This window comes from Epinephelus fuscoguttatus, linkage group LG13, assembly GCF_011397635.1.
Source record: "Epinephelus fuscoguttatus linkage group LG13, E.fuscoguttatus.final_Chr_v1".
Taxonomy (NCBI): Eukaryota; Metazoa; Chordata; class Actinopteri; order Perciformes; family Serranidae; genus Epinephelus; species Epinephelus fuscoguttatus.
Genome location: NC_064764.1, coordinates 41592088 through 41613287, shown reverse-complemented (window position 1 = coordinate 41613287; position 21200 = coordinate 41592088). Strand labels below are relative to the sequence as shown.

The window sequence follows — 21200 nt, the reverse complement described above, 5'->3', positions numbered from 1 at the left end:
TTTGAGAAAAGCAGGCAGGTTTACACGTTACTTAGTTTCAAAGCTGAGTGTCAAAGTTCAGCTGTGGTGCTTCGTGATATTTATTTTAGGTGGTTAAAACACATTTTGTTGCTGACCCCTCCACAGCAAGACATTTGTCCAGCCTGCTTCTCCAAACTGGGGGCATGTGCTCCTGTATCTACTGCATGTAATACACTGACTATGGAGAAGTACTGCACACACTCCACATCAGAAAATCCGAACTGTCCCTTTAATGTGAGCAGCGTTCACTAGACACAGACACAGATGAGTCAACCTTGTCAGTCTCACTTTCTCTTCCGTGCTCCTCCTCCTCCATGTAGCTGTAGTTTAACCCAGTAGCTCAGTGACCTTGTATCAAGAGTATGAGACGGTGTTCACTGTGTGTGTGTGTGTGTGTGTGTGTGTGTGTGTGTGTCAAAGCAGCAAAGCAGAGTGCTGTGATTCTTCCTGACAGTTCTGCAGTGCGACCGACTCCACTGCAGCAATGCTAAACCTGTACGTGTGTGAGCGTGTGTGTGTGCGTGTGTGTGTGTGTGTGTTCCCTCATGCTGGCACATAGATTACGAGGAAACATCTTTACCCCCGTCCTGGTTTCGAAGGATTCTGTGCTCATGTTGGTCAGTCTGAAACCAGGACGTGTTCTCGTTGCAGGACTCCACCATCAGCATCCACCCGTCACATGTCAGTGTTACACACTCAGGTGGAGCTGCGTGCTTTAACTGTGCCACTTGGCTTCACAGCAGGAGGTCCAACACTGACCCATGATGTGCCGTTTCTTGGGACAAAACTATAAAGTTCCTCGCATTCACCCAGACTGTGTCGCCACTAGTCACTTTGTCACACACTTATCGAGGTCAGCAAAAATAATCGAGGTCCACGTGTCGTACGATATCGTCCGTCGTGTTTAAATGCCAAGGCTTGGAATCACAAGAAGACCCACAATATGATATTATCATGATACTTAGGTCACAATGCTACATTATTGTGATATGCTGAGTAAAGTCTGTCACTTGTAGTTTTACCCTTTGACAACGTCTTCCTCCTGGCTGTAAAACCGCCCAGCTCCCAGGCCGTCTATCCATGAGAGATAACAGCAGCACACCGGCCGGATTATTTAGGTAACTACGGTGCCCCCGGAGCTTGCTCTGAATATTCTTAACAATTAAAGGTTCATTGCACTTTGACAGGGTGTATTTGCATTATGGTATCATATAACCATCGTAACAGTCTCAAACTGACAGTTTATCACAGTTGGTTCTGTAACAACGTATCGTCCAACAGAAGTAGTTGTAATGACCAGCGTACTTCCTGCTGAGCCTTTGGAGAGACGAACAGTTTGCACCAACACTGTTTCTGTAACTGAGGAAATATTGTGCACAGATTTGGTGTGTCAGCAAATGTTCCAGCAGCCCTCCATGCAACATTAGATAAAGAGGAAATGCCAGAAAACATCAACCAAGCTGTTTGTATGAACGCCTGCTTACTTCCTGGAAAGCTGGTGTTCTGGAGATGTTTCTACACTCCACAGTTACAAAGTGTTAAACTGTCACTTACATGTAGTGATTAGTCAGCAGCAGCAGGTCTCGTTTCTAATTCTTCTTCTTCTCAGTTAAGTTTTTTAAATTTGAATTCACAGCATTAAGGCTGATTTTACACCTCACTTCCAGCAGACGAGCACCAGCTCTGTTTTATTCAGTTTTCTGTTGCCCTCCGGTGCTGGCAGCTTGTGCCCTATTTGAATAAAACAAGCAGGCTGCGGATTTGACCCCAGGGTGTGTGTGTGTGTGTGTGTGTATGTGTGTGTGTATGTGTGTGACGCAGTGCTGTGTTTGGTGTGTAAGCCGGTCACCAGGCAGAACAGTATATAATTTCCTCCTGCAGCTCAGCAGCCGGGTCGAGGGTTTGACTCCCACCAGACCTGAAGAAGTAAAACTTGCTTCAGCATCGACTCCTGATGATCTGAATGCTGCTGGGTGATTTCCAGCCTCACAGACGCACTGTGGAGTCATTAGATTTAACCTGTCTGCGGCCTTCAGCTGCTGTAGACTAAACTGTCTGCTGTCAGGAGACACGCTGTTCTAAATAGGTGCGTTGGGGGTTAACTACCACCCCGACGCCTCGAGCTCCTCAGCTGCAAGTAACTCACACATGCTCACACACATCTGTTTCGTTTTTCTTGTGAGGACCCTGTAGGGTTGCAATAGTTTGAGATTTTCATGGTGCTATAACCGTCTGAGAAAGTATCGCGGTTTCATGGTATGACGGTATTACAGCAAATGTACATGGTGTGATAACTGTCAACTTTTATATCACGACCTGCCGTATATTGCTGCAGCCCGAGGACCCTCATTGTCAAAATGCATTCCCTAACCTTGAAACCCAACTTTAACCTACAACTACCAGCCGAGTACTCCAGTCTGGATTTTGCCACCAAAACTGTGTGTTTTAAGTCAAACATGAACTTTTTGTAACAGTAACCAAGTGTTTTTTTGTTTTATATTCAGAGGACTTTTCTGTTATTTTTCATGCCCGTGCACCGTGAGCAATACCCTCAGGATGATGACACTCACCACAAGTGTTACTTGATTAAGGCTGCTGTCAGCCCTAGAGTGGTCTCCTTTGGTCTGAATCAGGGACTCATGTTGTTCCAAAGTTGTATAATTGCCTAGAGTTGGTTGGTGTTCTCACGGCAGCATTTACAAGAGGACCAGATCAAATGCCTCGTGTGACAAAAGCTGCTCTTGATTGGTCAGAATTTCCATGTGGGAAAAATCCAGGAAGTAAAGCAAACGTTGAAGAAGAGTACACTTGCAAGATAAATGTGACACTTTCTAATGTCACAATGGAGGGACAACTACGCAGGTTGATTTTAGCGCTGCTCATCGTGGACTATATTGCTGTCATTGTTCATTTTAGTCAAAGCATACAGTTTGAAAACGAGGCAAACGCGGCTCCAACTAGAAAACAATGTTTTGATGCATTGGATGTGCTGAATGTGCATATTAAGGCAGTACAGGAGGAGGTGCACATTAATAATCCTCCAGGACTGTAACATGCTCATGTTTAACCCAAACAATGTGTCATGTGACTGCAGTTGCTTCACATCCAGGTCGGAACACCTTCTCACATTCAAGAAGGTCTCCGTCCAGTTGTTTCAGTGCGCACCTGAGTGCAACTGCTGTGTTCACACCTGCCCAAATGAACTGCACTGAGGGGGCAAATGAACTTGAGTTTGATTGAACTGATCCGAACAGGGCAGGTGTGAACGCACCCTAAGTAAACACTGACCAACGGGACCAGACTGGCCGACCCGTATGCTCTCACTCAGTGGATGGATGATGTCACAGGAAGCCAATCTTACAAAGGAGGACCACACTTGTTTGTTTTGCTATGGAAGCTAACGTTAGCTAATGTGCTAAAAAGTTAGCGTTGCAGAGAAATCCAATCTTCCTCTTAATCCCTCCCCAGTTTCTGATGAGGTGGACATGATAACCCTTAATACACATAACCTTATTCATCCCTACAACAGGAAATACTTTTTCCCTAACCTGATATGAAGTGTGCACTGCACATGTGAGCATTTTTGATGATGGCCTCCGTCCAGTCCTTTGGTCTTATCACATTTAACCATCTTTGTTTTTGTTGACGGGCAGTGGCGGCTGGTTTTGAGCCATGACTCCTTCTATTCTGGCTCCCAATAACACAACAAGACAAACACATGGTGGGGGAGAGTCTTGTCCTGCCTTCAGCTAATGAAAGGACATCATTGTGACGTCAGCCCTAAAAGTATCCACACAGTAACAACACAGTTTTGTGTATTGTTTGAAACTTAGTAAACTTCTGACTGACACATTATAGTCACGTGACAGCATGTTGCGTACTGACCTATCAAACTAAAAGGAGTCCTGGGTGGATCTCAGATGGTTACAGAGTGATGTAAGTTTGTGCTGCCATCAGGATTGTTTCCTCTCGATGCTTTGAGGAATCCAAATGATTAAGCGATGCATTAGAAATGTTGCAACAATGTCTTTATTGTTTGAATTAAATGTGTCCCAGTTTGCCAGTGATTCTGATCATTTGCTATGGAAACTCTAATCACAGCATTATACACACTGTTAACTCAGCAGCTCCCTGAAATTAGATTTTCAGGTCTCATTATGGGTGAAATAATGAAGAGGTGAAACTATTGTTTTCAATCTGAGATTTTAAAGCCTCTGTTTTGGCAGGCCGTGTCATTTCGTAATACTCTTTAATGCGGCCTGTTGGGCGACAGAGGAGTCATAAATCGGCCAGGACAGAGAACTAGAGCTTCAGCATCACAAAGCCTCAACAAACATGTTAGTGCTCACCAGGAGAAAACCCAGCAAGGATGGTATTTACCAGAGGTTGCCTGTCTCAGAAGTAGACAGAAAGGAGGTGTAGACAGACAAGTAGTCAATTAATTGATGAGTTGATCAATAGAAAAACGTTCCAGTTCCTCCAATATGAGGGTTTCCTCTTTTCTCATTTTATTTTGCCTTGGTTCAGACCTTTGAATCCAACAACGACCGCGGTCGAGTTCAAAAGTCTCATTCTTACTTAGAGTCCATACACATGTCACGTCTTCAGGCGGCTGGAAAACACAAGGTCGGACAATGGGTGCTGAGGTTTCAAGAGCACAGTGGCAGGTTGCGTCTGAGGTTGCTAAGCGACGTTCACAAGCGTCGTATCACAGCCTGTTTACCTGAAACCCTGAGTGCAGAGCTGATTTTCTGTGTGTGTGTCGGCCTGTTCTCTGTGGGACAGATGTGACGCTCTGACAGCTCTGCACTAACATGATCAACTTCTCCTCCATATTCAGCACACACTGATATTTACTGAAGAAGGAAAGATATCTGTCAGCTGTGATTGGTTGGACCTCGTCACATGACATGCGTTGCACGCTGCTACTTCCCAGAAGTTGAACTCTGTTTTTCTCAGGGTGCAGCCATTGCACCCTTGAAAATAGGCACTTGGGAACACATGTGCGCCACTATGGTGTTGTTATGGTGTTTGAGCATGCCTGTCACAGGTCAACATTGAAAACAGTTACAGAGCATTACACAGTCAGGCTCCCTCTTATGTGGCTCAGCTACTCAACCTGTATTCCTCAGCTCGCTGTCTTTGATCAAATGCGCTAAATTTGTTGTCCGTCCCTTGCTCTCGCCTTAAGAGCCGTGATGACCGAGCTTTTGTGGCCGTAGCACCTACATTTTGGAAAGTTCTGCCTGCTCCCTGATGATCTGCTGACTCTGTGGTTTCTCCAAAAGCCAGTTAAAGACACACCTGTTTAGACAGGTGTTAGGTAACCTGTCTGCACCAGAGCTGTATTTTAATCATATTTTGTGTCTTGTTGTGTTTTGTGAAACCTTTTTTTTTTCATTGTGCAAATAGTTTTGCTGGTCATGCACTTTTAACCACGTGGCTCACATTGTCTTCTGTCTTGTTGTGAAATGTCCTTGTGAATCACACCGTGACCTGTGTCTGTGAAAAGAGCTATATTTATAATGTTTTACATACTGACTTATGTGAGCTGTTTCTCAGCTGGTGTCAGGCATGAAAACATGAGTCACTTTGTAACTAAAGATGTTTAATCAGCATTTATGCAGCTGAAATAGGCTGAAGTGTATCGCCGTACGAAGTTAAGGAAGTTTGCTCCTGGGTTCATTTGAGAGATGAAGCTGAAATGAGGTCTTAAGTTGCCTTTCTCAGTTATTTAGATTTATTTTTAAATAAAGCTGCACTTCATTTCTTTTTGGGTCATTAAAGACCAACGGAGCGGTGTGTTCATCCAGCTGTTACCAAATCATAGAAGACAAAAGATGATGAACAATCCCAAACTAACAAGCCAAAACACTAAATGTTTGCAGGAGAGATGTTTCTACAGAGATGCCAAGAAGCTCTGGATCAGTGACACTCATTAGGAGAGACGAACCACAACACAATGATATTTATAGAACTAAGAGATTGTGATTAACCCACAATCAAAGGCGTTAACCACACCGCTCCCCTCGGAGTTCTTTACAGAGGGCAGATGGTCAACCACCAGCTTATTAGCTAATTCTTCCTAATACTGTCCTGTGATGTAATCGGTTGCAACACTGCAGAATGAGGAACTGTTTTAAATGACACATCAGTTTTGAATTCCTGTGTTGAGATGGAAAGTGTGAAGATGTCACAACCACATCAGAACGTTACCACATGAAGGAAGGATACATCAAGTACATCAGGTCATGAAGAGCGCACGTTGTTCTGCTACCATCAGTTTGTTTGTTGTAGAAACGCCTACAGATACAGATCTATAGAAGATCATACAAAATGTAAATCCATTAATAAACTAACATGAATTATCAAAGATTAAAGTGATAGTTCAGGTTTTTGGACATGAAGTTGTGTGAAACGCTGACCATCTGTAGCTCTGATGTGACGGTGTCACTACTCTCAACGAGCCTCCTGCTCTGAGAAATCGCCCGTAGCTTACCGGAGAAAAAGTAGTTCTGAAGATGTACGGGGGACACATAACCAAAAGGTTTTAAGCTACAAAAAAGTATGCATGTGTTTTGTTAAACTATTTCAATAATTTTAAAACATCCCCGCATTACGTCAGACCTTGCTATCAGTTGGGACTATTTTCTGGCCAGTATCACTCCGCCGTGCAGGCCCGCAAGACAGCACGCCAACAGAAATCAATCAGACAGTTCATCACCACGCCGTGCAGGTGCGCAGGATAGCAACGGCTAACGAAAACTTCATCGGCTGTTTCCAACAGAGAACCAGTAGGCTATTATTAGTGAGGAAGAAGATGTACTAGCCCTATATATACCTACTACTACAGCGCAAACACCGGCTCAGGCTCACGACACACCCTCGTCAGCTGCTGTAGGTAAACAGAGGAATACCAACATGGTGCCAACAGCTGTGGGAATAAAAACATTGCCGGCTCCCAATTCCATCAGTTTCCTGTTCCAGATGTAACCCGTAGGCAACTTTGGCTTGTGTCAATTGGGATGAACCTCGTTACCAAGCCAGCGAGGATGAAGCAACTGCGCGTATGTCAAGCTCACTTCAGCTGCCCACAGATCCCGACGGACAGAGAAAACGCGATTTCCGCACTGCTGTGCCCAAAGAGAGATATATGACCTAATACCAGTCTATATAAGGATGTCTGTAACTGATTGTAAAACAAAATGTTTGATTGAACTAATAGCCTGTTGTGTTGTGGAGAGTACATTACACGCGGCCTCGTTTTACCGTCGGCATTTAGTTTATTATATTAGGCAAACTGCTAAATCCGTGACATGAGTAATCAGTCACATAGAAATGTGAATTCATATGTGATTACGACCAGTCTCTGCTTTGTTCTGGTGGTGGGTTAGCCAAAGTTGCCTACGGGTTACATCTGTAACAGGAAACTGATGGAATTGGGAGCCGGCGATGTTTTTATTCCCACAGCTGTTGGCACCATGTTGGTATTCCTCTGTTTACCTACAGCAGCTGACGAGGGTGTGTCGTGAGCCTGAGCCGGTGTTCGCACTGTAGTAGTAGGTATATATAGGGCTAGTACATCTTTTTCCTCACTAATAATAGCCTAGTGGTTCTCTGTTGGAAACAGCCGATGAAGTTTTCCTTAGCCGTTGCTATCCTGCGCACCTGCACAGCGTGGTGATGAACTGTCTTATTGATTTCTGTTGGCGTGCTGTCTTGCGGGCCTGCACGGCGGAGTGATACTGGCCAGAAAATAGTCCCAGCTGATAGCAAGGTCTGACATAATGCGGGGATGTTTTAAAATTATTGAAATAGTTTAACAAAACACGTGTACTTTTTTGTAGCTTAAAACCTTTTGGTTACGTGTCCCCCGTACATCTTCAGGACTACTTTTTCTCCGGTAAGCTACGGGCCATTTCTCAGAGCAGGAGGCTCGTTGAGAGTAGTGACACCGTCACATCAGAGCTACAGATGGTCAGCGTTTCACACAACTTCATGTCCAAAAACCTGAACTATCACTTTAAGATTCCCAGCAGTGATATATAAAGTAGCCTAATGAAAATAATCTCATCTTTACAAGCTGCAACAACACATTCACACTCCAACCTCGTCACATATCGACAAGCATTCTTCCTAATACTTGCAATTTAGCTCGTGTTAGGCGTTCCCAGACCAGATGAGATATATAATCCCTCCAGCGTGTTCTGGGTCTGCCCCGGGGCCTCCTTCCAGTGGGACGTGCCCAGAACACCTCTAACAGGAGGCGCCCAGGAGGATCCTGATCAGATGTTGAACCACCTCAACATGAAGGAGCAGCGGCTCTACTCTGAGCTCCCTCCAGATGTCTGACTCCTCCCCCTATCTCTAAGGCTGAGCCCAGACACCCTACAGAGGAAACTCATTTCAGACGCTTGTATCTGCGATCTCATTCTTTCAGTCACTACCCAGAGCTCATGACCATAGGTGAGGGTTGGGATAGAGATGGACCAGGAAATCAGAAGCTTTGCCTTCTGGCTCAACTGTCTCTTCACTGCAGACGCTGTGCCAAACCGCCAATCCATCTCACGTTCGATTCTACCCTCACTTGTGAACAAGACCCCGAGATACTTGAACTCCCTCGCTTGAGGCAGTAACTCTCCCCATATTTTTTTGTGGCAATATCAGATCGACCCCAGAGCCAGTCACAGACGATACTGTGCTGTAGGAGGAGACTTTTTCCACAAACGTCCATTAACAAAAATGATTCAAGGTTCAGTAATAGTTATAAAACATTTCTTCAACCAACAATAACTCTTTTGTTTTCATACCTTTAAGGGTCATTCTGTTTCTGACCGCAGTATTTTCTGAGACAGTTATCGTACCAGGAAAATCTTTTACCGTTGCATCCCTAATAATTACCTCATACACACTCATTTAAAAATATGAACTATCCCTTTAAATATGTGTGTGTGCGTTTTGGGAGTTGCAGGGTGCATGATTTCATCCGTCACATGGATGTGTTCATCTGTGTGTCGTCCTTCCACAAACTCACCATGTCTTACAAATACAAAGAAATGTCAACATGTCCGTCACACGAAGAGAAGAAATTCACACTGTTCTAAACACACACACACACACACACACACACACACACACACACACACACTTCAATCCTTTGTTGCATAAGATCATTAGCAGCTCTCATATGATCAGTAGCTGACAGCTGAAACAACAAGAACACCATTGTTGGGACAAGCACACATTTATCCGCCGTCTAGCAGTGTTCTGCTCATGGGCACATCAGTGTTACTCATTGACTCCCAGCACAGAAACCAGTCTGGGGATTCCAACCAGCAACTGTCCCGTGACAAGCTGACGTCCCGGACCTGCACAGCTGACTGCAATATGCCCGAAAACAAAGCTACAAAGCTGGTGCTATTTAACTTTGTTTATGCCAACAGATGTCATAAAAAGAGCCGACGCAGCTCGTGGCCTCGTTCCTCTGTCGTCCAGAAACTGTTACATCATAAAAGTGTCCACAGCTCAGCCTGAAGGTCCACTAGGTAATGAAAAGATCATACATGGATACAAAGAGTGGCTCTCAGCTGAGTTCACAATGCGTCTGAGTGCACAAATACGTAAGAACATTTCCACTGAGGGCTGAAGATGGGTCGGCTGTTTTTAATGGAAGAGACTGTGAAAACAGAACTGGATAAAACCAGGTCGTCTGCAGGTCTTGAAAAAGTTTTACATCCAACTTTATAAATATAAGGCCTTAAAAGTCATTAAGAAGTCTTACATTTGAATTTTTTTTATATTTGATCTAATTCATGTATTCATCTTTAACTTTCCTTCTGTCAAAATGAGTCGAGCTCTTCTGTGTGGAAGTCCAGTTTGTGATGTCACAAATCTTTAAACCAACCCACCTCTGCAGGAAAACACATACATACTACCAGACCTTTATACTTACTTGCACTTCTTGAATAAGAAAAAGATGATTTGGCCCAAAAATCCCTCTTAAAGGGACAGTGCACCCAAAAATGAAAATTCAGCCATTATCTACTCACCCATATGCCGAGGGAGGCTCAGGTGAAGTTTTAGAGTCCTCACATCACTTGCAGAGATCCAAGGGGAGAGGAGGTAGCAACACAACTCCACCTAATGGAGGCTGACGGCGCCCCAGATTCAAACGTCCAAAAACACATCATTGAAACCACAAAATATCTCCATACTGCTCGTCCGTAGTGATCCAAGTGTCCTGAAGCCTCGACATAGAAAGCTGTTTGGAAAAACCTCATTTGAACTCTGCTTTTAGCCTCATTGTAGCCTGTAGCTCTGACTGCCTCTCTGTGCACCGCGACACTTGGATCACTACGGACGAGCAGTATGGAGATATTTTGTGGTTTCAATGATGTGTTTTTGGACGTTTGAATCTGGGGCGCCGTCAGCCTCCATTAGGTGGAGTTGTGTTGCTACCTCCTCTCCCCTTGGATCTCTGCAAGTGATGTGAGGACTCTAAAACTTCACCTGAGCCTCCCTCGGCATATGGGGGAGTAGATAATGGCTGCGTTTTCATTTTTGGGTGCACTGTCCTTTTAAATTTGGTTAAAAATTAACTCTGGTACCTGTAGACACTGTAAAATACAACAAATGATAATGATGACAAATAAGACTACAAACAAGAATTTGAAAACAAGTTTTAATAAATGAAATAAGCAACAAGGAAACACTAACTTTAGGTTGGTTGTCAAATTGTCCCTCATTCCCAAAAAACTTAACGTATCACCAGGGAAAGAACAGCACCGAGTACACATACAAAGTAAAACACATAGTAAATGTGTAACATGCACAAGAGTCCACAGAAAGGTCCAGTGATGGAGGAAGTATTCAGGCATTTTACTGAATTAAAATTACAATACTACATTGTAAAAATAATCTGTTACCAGTAAAACTCATCATACTCAAGTAAAAGTACATGTTAACATCATAGTATAAAGTACTGAAAGTAAAAGCACTCCTAATGCAGAATGGTCCTTTTCAGATTCATATGTTAAATTACTGAAATATAATTAGTGATGCTTTAATGTGTACGTCACTTTAATGTTGCAACCAACTGAGTCTCACTCCGAACATGGTGAAATGTGGCGCTTGGTCAGTGACTTGTCAGACACAGAGGAACAAAGCCTGATATGCAGCTGGTCACTGTTATTCTGTCACAGCACTGGACGGGGTCAGAGGGGAACACAGCGGGACAATAATGTAAGTTAAGGGGTGAAAAGTCAGAGTGGAGCGGGTGATGGGGTGGTGAATGGGTCCAACAACCACCAGCTTTCATCCGGGAGGCCGGTGTTCACTTCCTGTAAGACTTCCTTCTTTTTCCTAAACGTAACCACGTGTGTGTGTTGTTGTACCGACGTAGTGCTTTTATTTTGAAAGAGACTGTATCAAACTGTACATTTCCTGTGAAAACAGAAGTGTATTTTGAAAACAGACAATGCATGTAACAGGCTGAAGTTGACACGGCGTCCCAGAACGTCAACAACCAACACACCCAGGGTACCTTGGACGTCATATGTGGACGTGGAAAGTCCATGACCAAGTGTGGACATGTGACGAGGTCACAGTGAGGATGATGATGGTTTCTCCAAACTGCTGACTGACATGAGGCCCTCATACAGCCCCACCTCAAAAGATCCAAACTGTCCCTTTAGCTTTTCCGTCCACACCTCCCTCACTGTGTGTGTATTTGTGTGTGTGTGTGTGTGTGTGTTCTTGATAAAGGTCAGACGTGATTGAATCTGACGAGATGACGTCTCGACATAACGAGCTGTGATGATTTAGTGAAATGTCACCAATTCCAGCTGAATCAGCAGACGCAGATCGAGAGAAGGAAAATGAGCGACTGAGGAGTAAAGACGAAGTCACAGAGGAGGCAGAGGATGAAGAGGAGGGCTGTGATGAAGGGCAGAGAGACACAGGGACACACTGGGAAGCAGAGGGACTACGGCAGTGTGTTTAAATGTTGCTGCCTGTCAGTTATTTTTAGGTCACACACATCCAGCCTGCTCAGCATGGAGGAAACACACACACTAGTGCCACCTGCTGACTGTACATTTGGTGTGTAGACAGCTGCCAGGTGTGCGTGTGGGTGTGTGTGTTGCTTCCAGTTTTTGTGCTCAGTTTGGCAGCAGACGCTCTCTGAACTGAAGATGAAACTTTTACTCACATACTTTTCTGTAAAACTGCAGTTTAATCTAATCTAATTTAATTTCAATGTATTTTTCAAAATGACAGTGTTCCTTTAAAAACCATAGCTCCCTACAGGCCCCAGATCTTTAGGCATCTTCTAACCAAAGTGTGGTTTTCATATTGTGCTGTCAGCAGGATGGAAGACGCGTCTGAAAGGAAATCTGATCATATATAATAATAAATGTTGTGTGTGTCTCTGCAGGCTGATTGAATCCCTCCTCTGCGTCGTGTGTGTGTGAGCTGGACTGAGCGCTGTGAGCAGACCAAAGGTAAACAGCTTTAAAAACACTCTTATCGTTTCATATATCGCTATCACATGTGGAAACTTCTGTTCTGTGTTTGTGCTGATCTGTGCTCCATGTTTGATAGTGTTCACTTTACAGAGTCGTGCACTCTGTCAAACTATGTGGCCAAAAGTATACGGACCTTCTGGGTACTTCTTGTCTCAGGCTGTTGGGGTGCTTTGGTTGAGGCTTTAACTTCCAATTAAGAAAAATCTTAATGATACAAAACACAATTTTATTAAAACAGCAGTGTGCTTCCATCTTTGTCCCAATCATTAGAGAAACCACCTTTTATGTTTCAAAATGACAGCGACTACATTTTCATACATATTTCACTTTTATTCTGAATATGACTGTCTTCCATTTCAACTGCTTATCCAAAGCCGGGTCAGTGGGAGCAGCAGGCTGAGCAAAGTATTCCAGACGTCCCTTACCCCAGCAACGCCTTCCTGCTCCTCCTGGAGGATCCCGGAGGTATGTAATCCCTCCAGTGTGTTCCTGGTCTGCCCCGGGGCCTCCTACCACTTTGACATGCCAGGAACACCTCTAACAGGAGGCGCCCAGGAGGATCCTGATCAGATGTTGAACCACCTCAACATGAAGGAGCAGCGGCTCTACTCCGAGCTCCCTCCAGATGTCTGACTCCTCCCCCTATCTCTAAGGCTGAGCCCAGACACCCTACAGAGGAAACTCATTTCAGACGCTTGTATCTGTGACCTCATTCTTTCAGTCACTACCCAGAGCTCATGACCACAGGTGAGGGTTGGGACGCAGATGGAGATGGAGAATACAGTGTGACAGTATTCAGAATTTAATACGTGTCATTGTAACAGCAGGTTCACTTTGGATATTGCGAATGAGGCCATATTCCAAATGTAGCATTTTCTGAATAGGATGTTGGATGTGTCAGTATTAGAGTTTTAGGAGCATTCGTCGGGCATGTACATAGCACGTTCAGATAACGCATCTCAGATGAGGTTTTTAGAGCAATTTCTGACACACAGCCTCTCGCTTGTTTACAGTCAGCTTCGTGCATTGTACACAAACCAACTCATCAACAGTTTGCAAGGTTGCCCAAAAGAAGAGCCCACAGTTCTGGTCAGAAGGAGAAGCACACCTTGTTTTAAACATTATTTAAGACTTGGATATCAGCAGGTTTTTGGATATGCGCAGATATCCCAACACTAACCTTTTCAAGGCCCTGATCCCACAGAAAGCTTTTTGCAGAAGGGGGCGGCTTTTTGTAATAGTTTTTAATGAGAATTAAACTTTTGCTCATTGTTTTTGCACTGCTACGACCCTCACGTTTCTGCGCTCTAGGCACCTGTTGTTTATGCCAGAGCGCTCTGAACTTTTCGAGTTGAACAAAACTTCAACTCAGAGCAGAACAGCACCCCACGTCATCCCTGCTTTTCCCCCATTGTCCAATGGGATGATTTGAGAGGCGGGGCTTCTGTGGTGGTCACGACAACAAGTGTACAGTTGGTAAACAACGGAGGAGAAACTGGTGGTGGTGGTTGCTGGATACCCAGAGCTATACGACTTTACAAAGCACAATTAGCACCATCTGAATAGAAAACAGCAGATAAGTGCAGTACTGTAAACGTCCATGATGGAGGAGAAGCTCCTGGACCAACTGGTGGTACTCCCCATGATCCAGCCTCTTTTTTAGGGTCTCATGTACCCACACAGATCTCTGTTTATCTGCTGACAGCCTCTCACCCTCAACCAGAGCTACAGACAGCACCTTCTGCCTCAACATGGCAGCAGCTACACACTGATTACTGCAGGATACATACAATGAATAAACAGTACATTGATTACATGGGAATGTTAGGAGGTGATGCGGTGGTTGCCTGGCAACAATAAAAAAACACAGCAGGCATCTTTTTTACTAGTGGCATTGGGTTAAAAGAAAAAGGCAGTCCCCAGTCCCATGTGACGAGAGCAACAAGATGGTGGTTAAAGAAATAAAAAAGGAGGCTGTGTTCTTAAGGTTCGGACACATCCTGGAACAAGTGATAGCCGTGGCTTGTTTCCATATTTTGATGTAATTAATTGGGATATGCCTGGCTGCGTGTAAACAGGAATGTTAGTGGTTATAATCTTTTAAGTGTCCACATACTTTTGGCCATATTGTGTATTTCGAAATGTTTCCAAAATGTTCGGATTGCTGCTGTTACTGTCATTACTGTTCCCGCTGCTTGTAGACCACCTCTCGAGCCGCCCTCTGTCAGTCCCTGGCTGTAATGTTATTTAAAGTGGTCAGTGGGGTCTGGAGAGGTTCAAGCTGACATCTGGTTCAGACATACTCTCTAACATTCGCTGTTATCCCACAGTGTTCATAGCTGAGGCCACAGCATACCCAAAGCACAGCATATTTTTCTATTAACGTGCTGTATATCAGTTCCTCTCTTTCAGTCCGTAAATATCAGGACAGCGCTCATCTGATGGTTACAGAGCGGAGGTTTCCAAAATAAATGTTCTTGTAGTAACTTTATGACAATTAATCACTCCCAGCCTCTTCTGGGCTTCTGGGTTTTTATGCTCGTGTTCCATCCCTGTTGAGATCTGTGGAAAACTAAATGTCTCTGTGGCGAGAGGCTCCAGCGTTTACCCACAGCCAAGTCCTGAGAGCCAGAAATATAAATCTGTGGTCAGCGCAAACTAATTCCTGGATACTTAACACACAGCTCATGTCATTTTATGTAACGGCCTGAAGGGCTTGGTATAAATACTGGGAAGTGACATGATACTCTCTGTTTGTTGGAACTTTTCTTTTTGTCAGAGTAAAGTTTCTGTGCCGTCTCCAAAAGCCAACAACAGCTTACAGTTAAATAAACTCATGTTCGTGAGTTGTGCCAAATGTTCCCCGAGGATATCAGTCAGCGGTCATTACAAAATAATATATTTAAGCAGTGTTACAGCAGAGTGTGTGCTTTGTATTCATGTTGAGGGGCAGTTAGCTCTCAAGATAAAAAAACTTTTTGTGACTATTGTCTCTGTTTACATGAAAATACAGAGGCTCAGACTAATACCTGGAAAAGAATCAGTCACCTCAGACTCCCTTATGTAATGAAACCTAGTTTACTACTCCAGCAAGTAGGTCGAACCATAGTAACGACCTGCAGACCTGTTTTCTAGTCCCTATAGAGTCCGCCAGCCAACATGAGCTTCATACTTTGAAGATTGTCGGGTTTCTCAAACTAAATAAATACCTCACATATAAACACAAAACTGCTCAGCTAGCTTGGCCTGGTTACGAGGAACATATCTGCTAAAAAAAATAATTCTTCCATAAACAGATTGAACTCCTACATCCTCAAACTTCACGTATATATTTAAGTTAGCAGCGCTGTGTCACAGCTGATGGAGGACGCCAGACGTTTCCAATCATTCAGGAGCAGTCTAAAGTCCAACAGTCAAAATTAATTAAAAAAAAAAAAAAGATGTAATCATTTCCAAAATTGATATCATGTTTTTATATAACAACATATCCTGCTTCAGTCCAATTCTGATGTCACTCAGCCTTTTTAAAAACAACTCTTCACTGCGGTCACTCCGAAGGTCTGCACTCCAGGGAGGCTCCTGCACTGACGAACACCATAAATTATATGAATTAAAGAAAGTTGATTTAATAAAAAATAAGACCAGCTCATGTAATCCGATGAATCACTGAGCCTTTATAAGTATGCTGCCAATGCAGTGGTTCAGTTTAAGTTCTGAAATTGTTTTATTGAAGTTAATTATTCTGTAAATGTTCCTGCAACAGCTGCAGACACAGAGAGAGCATCTGTTCATCAGATATCCTAATAACACATTTTTAGGAGGCTTTTTGCTCCTCAGCTTCTCCGCCAATTTTAAATAAAGAACCAAAAATGTTTCAGATATATCAGTTTAATAAATGTTGACTTCCACTGTGCTTATATTAACATATTGATGGGACAAACTTTGACCCATGCTTACCAACATATTGGAGGATGGGACATTGGTGACACAGGTGGTGAGGTGGAGCCCGACTGTAGACTTTGTTGAGTATTTTTTGGTAAATGCTAATTTTTAGATTTTGTCTGTATGTACATTTTTAATATGGATCCTACACAAGCGTTTTAAAATGAATGAGACATCAGGTTTGTGAGGAACCATCAGTTGTAACGAGGTCTTCACTGTGTGTGTGTGTGTGTGTGTGTGTGTGTGTGTGTGTGTGTGTGTGTGCGCGCGCGCGCATGTGTGGGATGCTGCCCTGTTATCACTGGGCTTTGCAGTGAGTTTAGCTGCACACACGCTGCAGCTGCAGTACTGATGATCATATCAAAGCAGTGTGTGTGTGTGTGTGTGTGTGTGTATACATATAAATATACACAGTGTGTGGTTGTGGGTATTTATGTAGGAGTGGCTCTCGTTTATTATAAGGAGCTGTAAAGGTTTGGCGACATAAAGCAACGTACAGATATATATAGTAATGTCTAATCATGACAGATGTGAGTGAAGCTGCAGACATCATGGAGCAGAACACACGAGAATATATTTGTTCTTAGAATCTATGTTTTTAAGAACGATACTCTTTGTTAGTCACTCAGTGTTTTCAGCCATGATGTAGTAGCACAGTAAATCCAGAGAGACATATCCCAACAACATGAGAGTGGACTGTCATGAAAGTGCTGCAGGGTTCAGACTACATCACACTGTTGTAACACGTTACAGTGATAATATTAAGGTAATATATTACCCTCAACACTGCTGAAACCATTTTCTGTACCAGTCTGTAAACATGTTTAGTTCTGCTGTAAAGTTGGACATTGTAATACGGGGCTCTGTGGGCACTGACTCGCTCTTGGAGCCAGCCTCTAGTGGACATTAGAGGAACTGCGATTTTTGGCACTTTGCACCATGTTCACTTTTCAGACCCGACAGTAAAGGTAGATTTGTACTTTTGCATCAGCTCTATGCAGAGCCTACGCTGTTGTGAGCATTATGTGTGTGCGGTGGTGTGTCTGTGTCACTCTGCAGTTACACCTCCAAACCACCAGTTGGCGATGGAGTTTCTGTGAAGTGCTGTAAAGTTTAGACAATTCAAAACACACATTAAACACACACTAAACATGGTTTAATAGAGTGTGCCAGGGCTGACGTCAAAACCCGGAAGTTTAGCATCGCGCTGGTTCCCGGAAGAGAAAGCGAATGTGATTTTTGCATTGCGTTTTGGATTATGTCAGAAAATAAGCTCTGTGGCTAACACAAGTTTATGATACTTACAGGTTTTGTTCAGCGAGATAATCTTCACATATGAACACCTTTCATACCGCATTTGAAGCTTAAATGCAATCGCCAGAAGTAAAAAGCTAACGTTAGGCTTTAACGGACTACATGACTACTCCACGGTCGCATGACTCTTGACGCCACCGCCACTAAGCTTTCAACTGATTACGGCCGCTTTATTTTAAAAACATTGTATAATGGGGAAATCGGACTGTTGAAGCTAAATAAGAAGCTGTAATGGCGGACTGCCAGCACTCTCATCTGTTCGACGTGATGATGTTTAATGTCCCCGACAGGGTTTGTAGTCGTATTGAGCAACTTGTTAGCAACCGCCTTTTTTACGAAACGTAAAAGCTTCAAAATTCACAAGTAGGGTATTTACTGACGTGTTTTATGTCGTAGAACAAAACCTGAAACGCGCTTAAGCTTTTGTTAACCACAGACCTTATTTGAGGCGTTTTACCAAAATCCCAAAAAACGTAGTGACTTTTAGACGAGAGAACCAGAAGTGCTAAAAGCGCTAACGGAGTTCCGGGTTTACCAGCACACTCTATAGAGACAGTCTCAAACACAACTCAGCTTCACTATAACTCGCAGCATTCACAGACAAACACTTGTCTTTATCTGGACACATTTTCCCCACAAATACAACATGCTAATGTTATTAGCACAAAACTATGGCATTTTACACTGTATAAATGAGCCTAGCAGCTAGCAGAGATTTCCTCTGCTCATATTTCAGCCAGGATAAATCACACACAGTGTGTGGAGGCTTTATTGTCTTCACAGTTTATTGTTTCTTATCTGTGAAATTAAAGTAAATCAAAGCTTTGTTTCCACTGAGGGAAGTGGTTTCAGCTCACAGAGACAGACAGGAGGTCTGCGTCACTGTGACACTGTGGAGTTACATTTATGGGGAGGTGCACGTCAGGCTACGGCGTAGGTACAGCTTCGATTTGATGCAGAAGTATAAATCCTGCTGTACTCTCGGGCACCACCTCAGGCCAGACTTCATGTATTTGGCCCCAGTGTTGGAGGTCGGGATCTGAGAACAGACAAGCCTCCATTTTTTTCTCCATCATGTGCAGCTGCATCTACGTTCATATATCTGCCACGCATGCCACCTCAGCGTCCAGCCTGCTGGTGTTACGGGGGAAATGTTTTGGGCGTCAGAAGCAAAGTGGCACCAAGAGTGACTCATAATGTTCATGTTTAATACATCCATGGAAAATCCATTCAGTTACAGCAGAATCAACTTCCTGCTGCCTCCTGTTTGTTTCTGTTGCTGCAAAAATAGAACTTGTTTGTTCTGTCCTAAATCTGGAACACACCACTGTGTGTGTGTGTGTGTGTGTGTGTGTGTGTGTATCATGTTACACACTGGCAGCTGAGTACCCCTGGGATCTGCTGGGTCCAGCCTTGGGGCTAAGACACACACACACACACACACACACACACACACACACACACACACAATGGGGTGTAATTTGGGCCACATCACATGCCTGCATACATTCATGTGTTTATCTCTTTTCTCATAAAGTGCACGTGCCTGTGCATGTGTTTATGACTCAGTGCCACTACCTTTGGCAGCACACAACAGAACAAAGAAGAGGTGCAGACGTGAACAAACCTTCGCGCTGCAGAGCCCAGATAAAATGTGGAACACTATAAACAGCGGGGGATTGTGGCTCCGCCCTGTTTGTGTTTGTTGAAGATGAAACACTGAGCACTCAGCGTACGTACAGCACTGTGGGTCAGCGGGGCGACTGTAGTAACATGAAGTATTCAAAATAAAATCCAGCACAGCTTGGCTGAGCGGAGTAAACTCAGAGCTCCACGCCGTCTGTCTCCACCTCCCACTCCTGCTCTGGATTAATCTCCCTTCCTCGTATTGAGAGACGGAGGCAGATGTCGATAGGAGGCAGGGAAACAGGAGGAAATGATGTAATCCCTCCTGCAGGTCTCGGGGGAAGTGATATCATTGTTGCTGGATCAGCAGGCAGCTCCTCTCGTCCTCCGCTTCCTCCGCCCCTCTCCATCCTTCTTCCTGTGTGGTACAAACATTTCTGTCGGGTTATGACCTCAGTCGTGAATCAACATCAGAATCTTTTCAATTACATATCACACATAAAGGACTGAAACATGCTGCTGATGTTTTAAGAGATGTTCTGAGACCAGCTTTTCCTCCCTGATATGGACTCTGATACCTGATCTTGTGTATGAGCAAATACCCAGTGCCAGTCCAATACCATTGTCTCAAATATAATAACAATACCAGCTGCGTACGACTGATCCTGTTTGGATATGAAATGATTGTTATGGTTGTTGGTCAGGGCTCAGGTTGAATCCTTTGTACAACATGAACAAATACATAATGAGACTGAATGCTGTTGCATGCAGCCGTCTCACCTGTGGGAGATAAGATAAGATAAGATAAGAGAACACCTCCAGTGTCGACAGACTGCTGATATTTCGCTAACAGCTAACAATATTTACCAGAAATCAATTCTTTGCTGCTTCAAACATTAGTTGCCAGTGGCTGCTCAACTTGATGTGAGGGCGACTGTTTGATTTTTTTTTTTTTTTTTAATGATCATTTGTTAAAGTTAAGTTAAAGTTAAAGTCCCACTGATTGTCACACACCTGAGTGTTTGAATTTTGTTCTCCGCATTTAACCCATCCCCTGAGGGAGCGGTGAGCAGCAGCGGTGCCGCGCTCGTGGTGATGTAACCCCCCAATTCCAGTCCCTAATGCTGGGTGCCAAGCAGGGGGAAATGAACCAATGAACCACAAACCCACGACCTCCCAGTCTCAGGGAGACACTCTACCGCTAGGCCACTGAGCTGGTTGGGCGTTTTTTTGTCGTTGTTGTTTGTTTTTGCACGGTGGTGCCGTGGTTAGCATTGTCGCCTCACAGCAAGATGTGTCAGCGTGTGACCTGTCCAGGGTAAACCCTGCCTCTCGCCCAATGTCAGCTGGGATAGGCTCCAGCCCTCAACGGGATGAGCGGTTACAGAAAATGAATGAATGAATGTTTTTAGCTTTAATGATAGTACAGCTGAAGACTGACAGGACAACCCGGTTTCACTCTGGAGTTGTCAAAATCTGGTACTTGGTGTTAGACACTAATGAAGAAAGCCGTCCTTACACGTCAGCACAATACTCCACCGAGCTACGTTATTGTTTAACGAGCCTGGCACAGTCAAGGAGAAATGCGGCAGAACAGCAACGAAAGTTAAGGCAGCAGAAGTCTGACTGAGTAGAGCTGGCAGGACGAGTGGTGGATGGATTCAACAACCACTGACTTTCACCCGAGAGGTCGATGTTCGCTTGTTTGTGTGTTTAATCACAGGTGGGGTTAAGGTTGGGGGACTTTTATGAACGGGTGCAGCTTTGACTTAG

The 21200-nt window shown here is 44.0% G+C and overlaps 1 protein-coding gene across 4 annotated transcripts in view; it reads left to right on the top strand.

Moving 5' to 3' along the window:
• Positions 1 to 21200, top strand: part of raph1a (Ras association (RalGDS/AF-6) and pleckstrin homology domains 1a) — a 98422-nt gene that overhangs the window by 22128 nt on the left and 55094 nt on the right. For all 4 annotated transcript variants that reach the window (XM_049593492.1, XM_049593489.1, XM_049593490.1 and 1 more), the window contains exon 2: positions 12455 to 12521. The gene's annotated coding sequence lies outside the window, so the exon portion shown is untranslated. The remainder of the gene's footprint in view (positions 1 to 12454; positions 12522 to 21200) is intronic.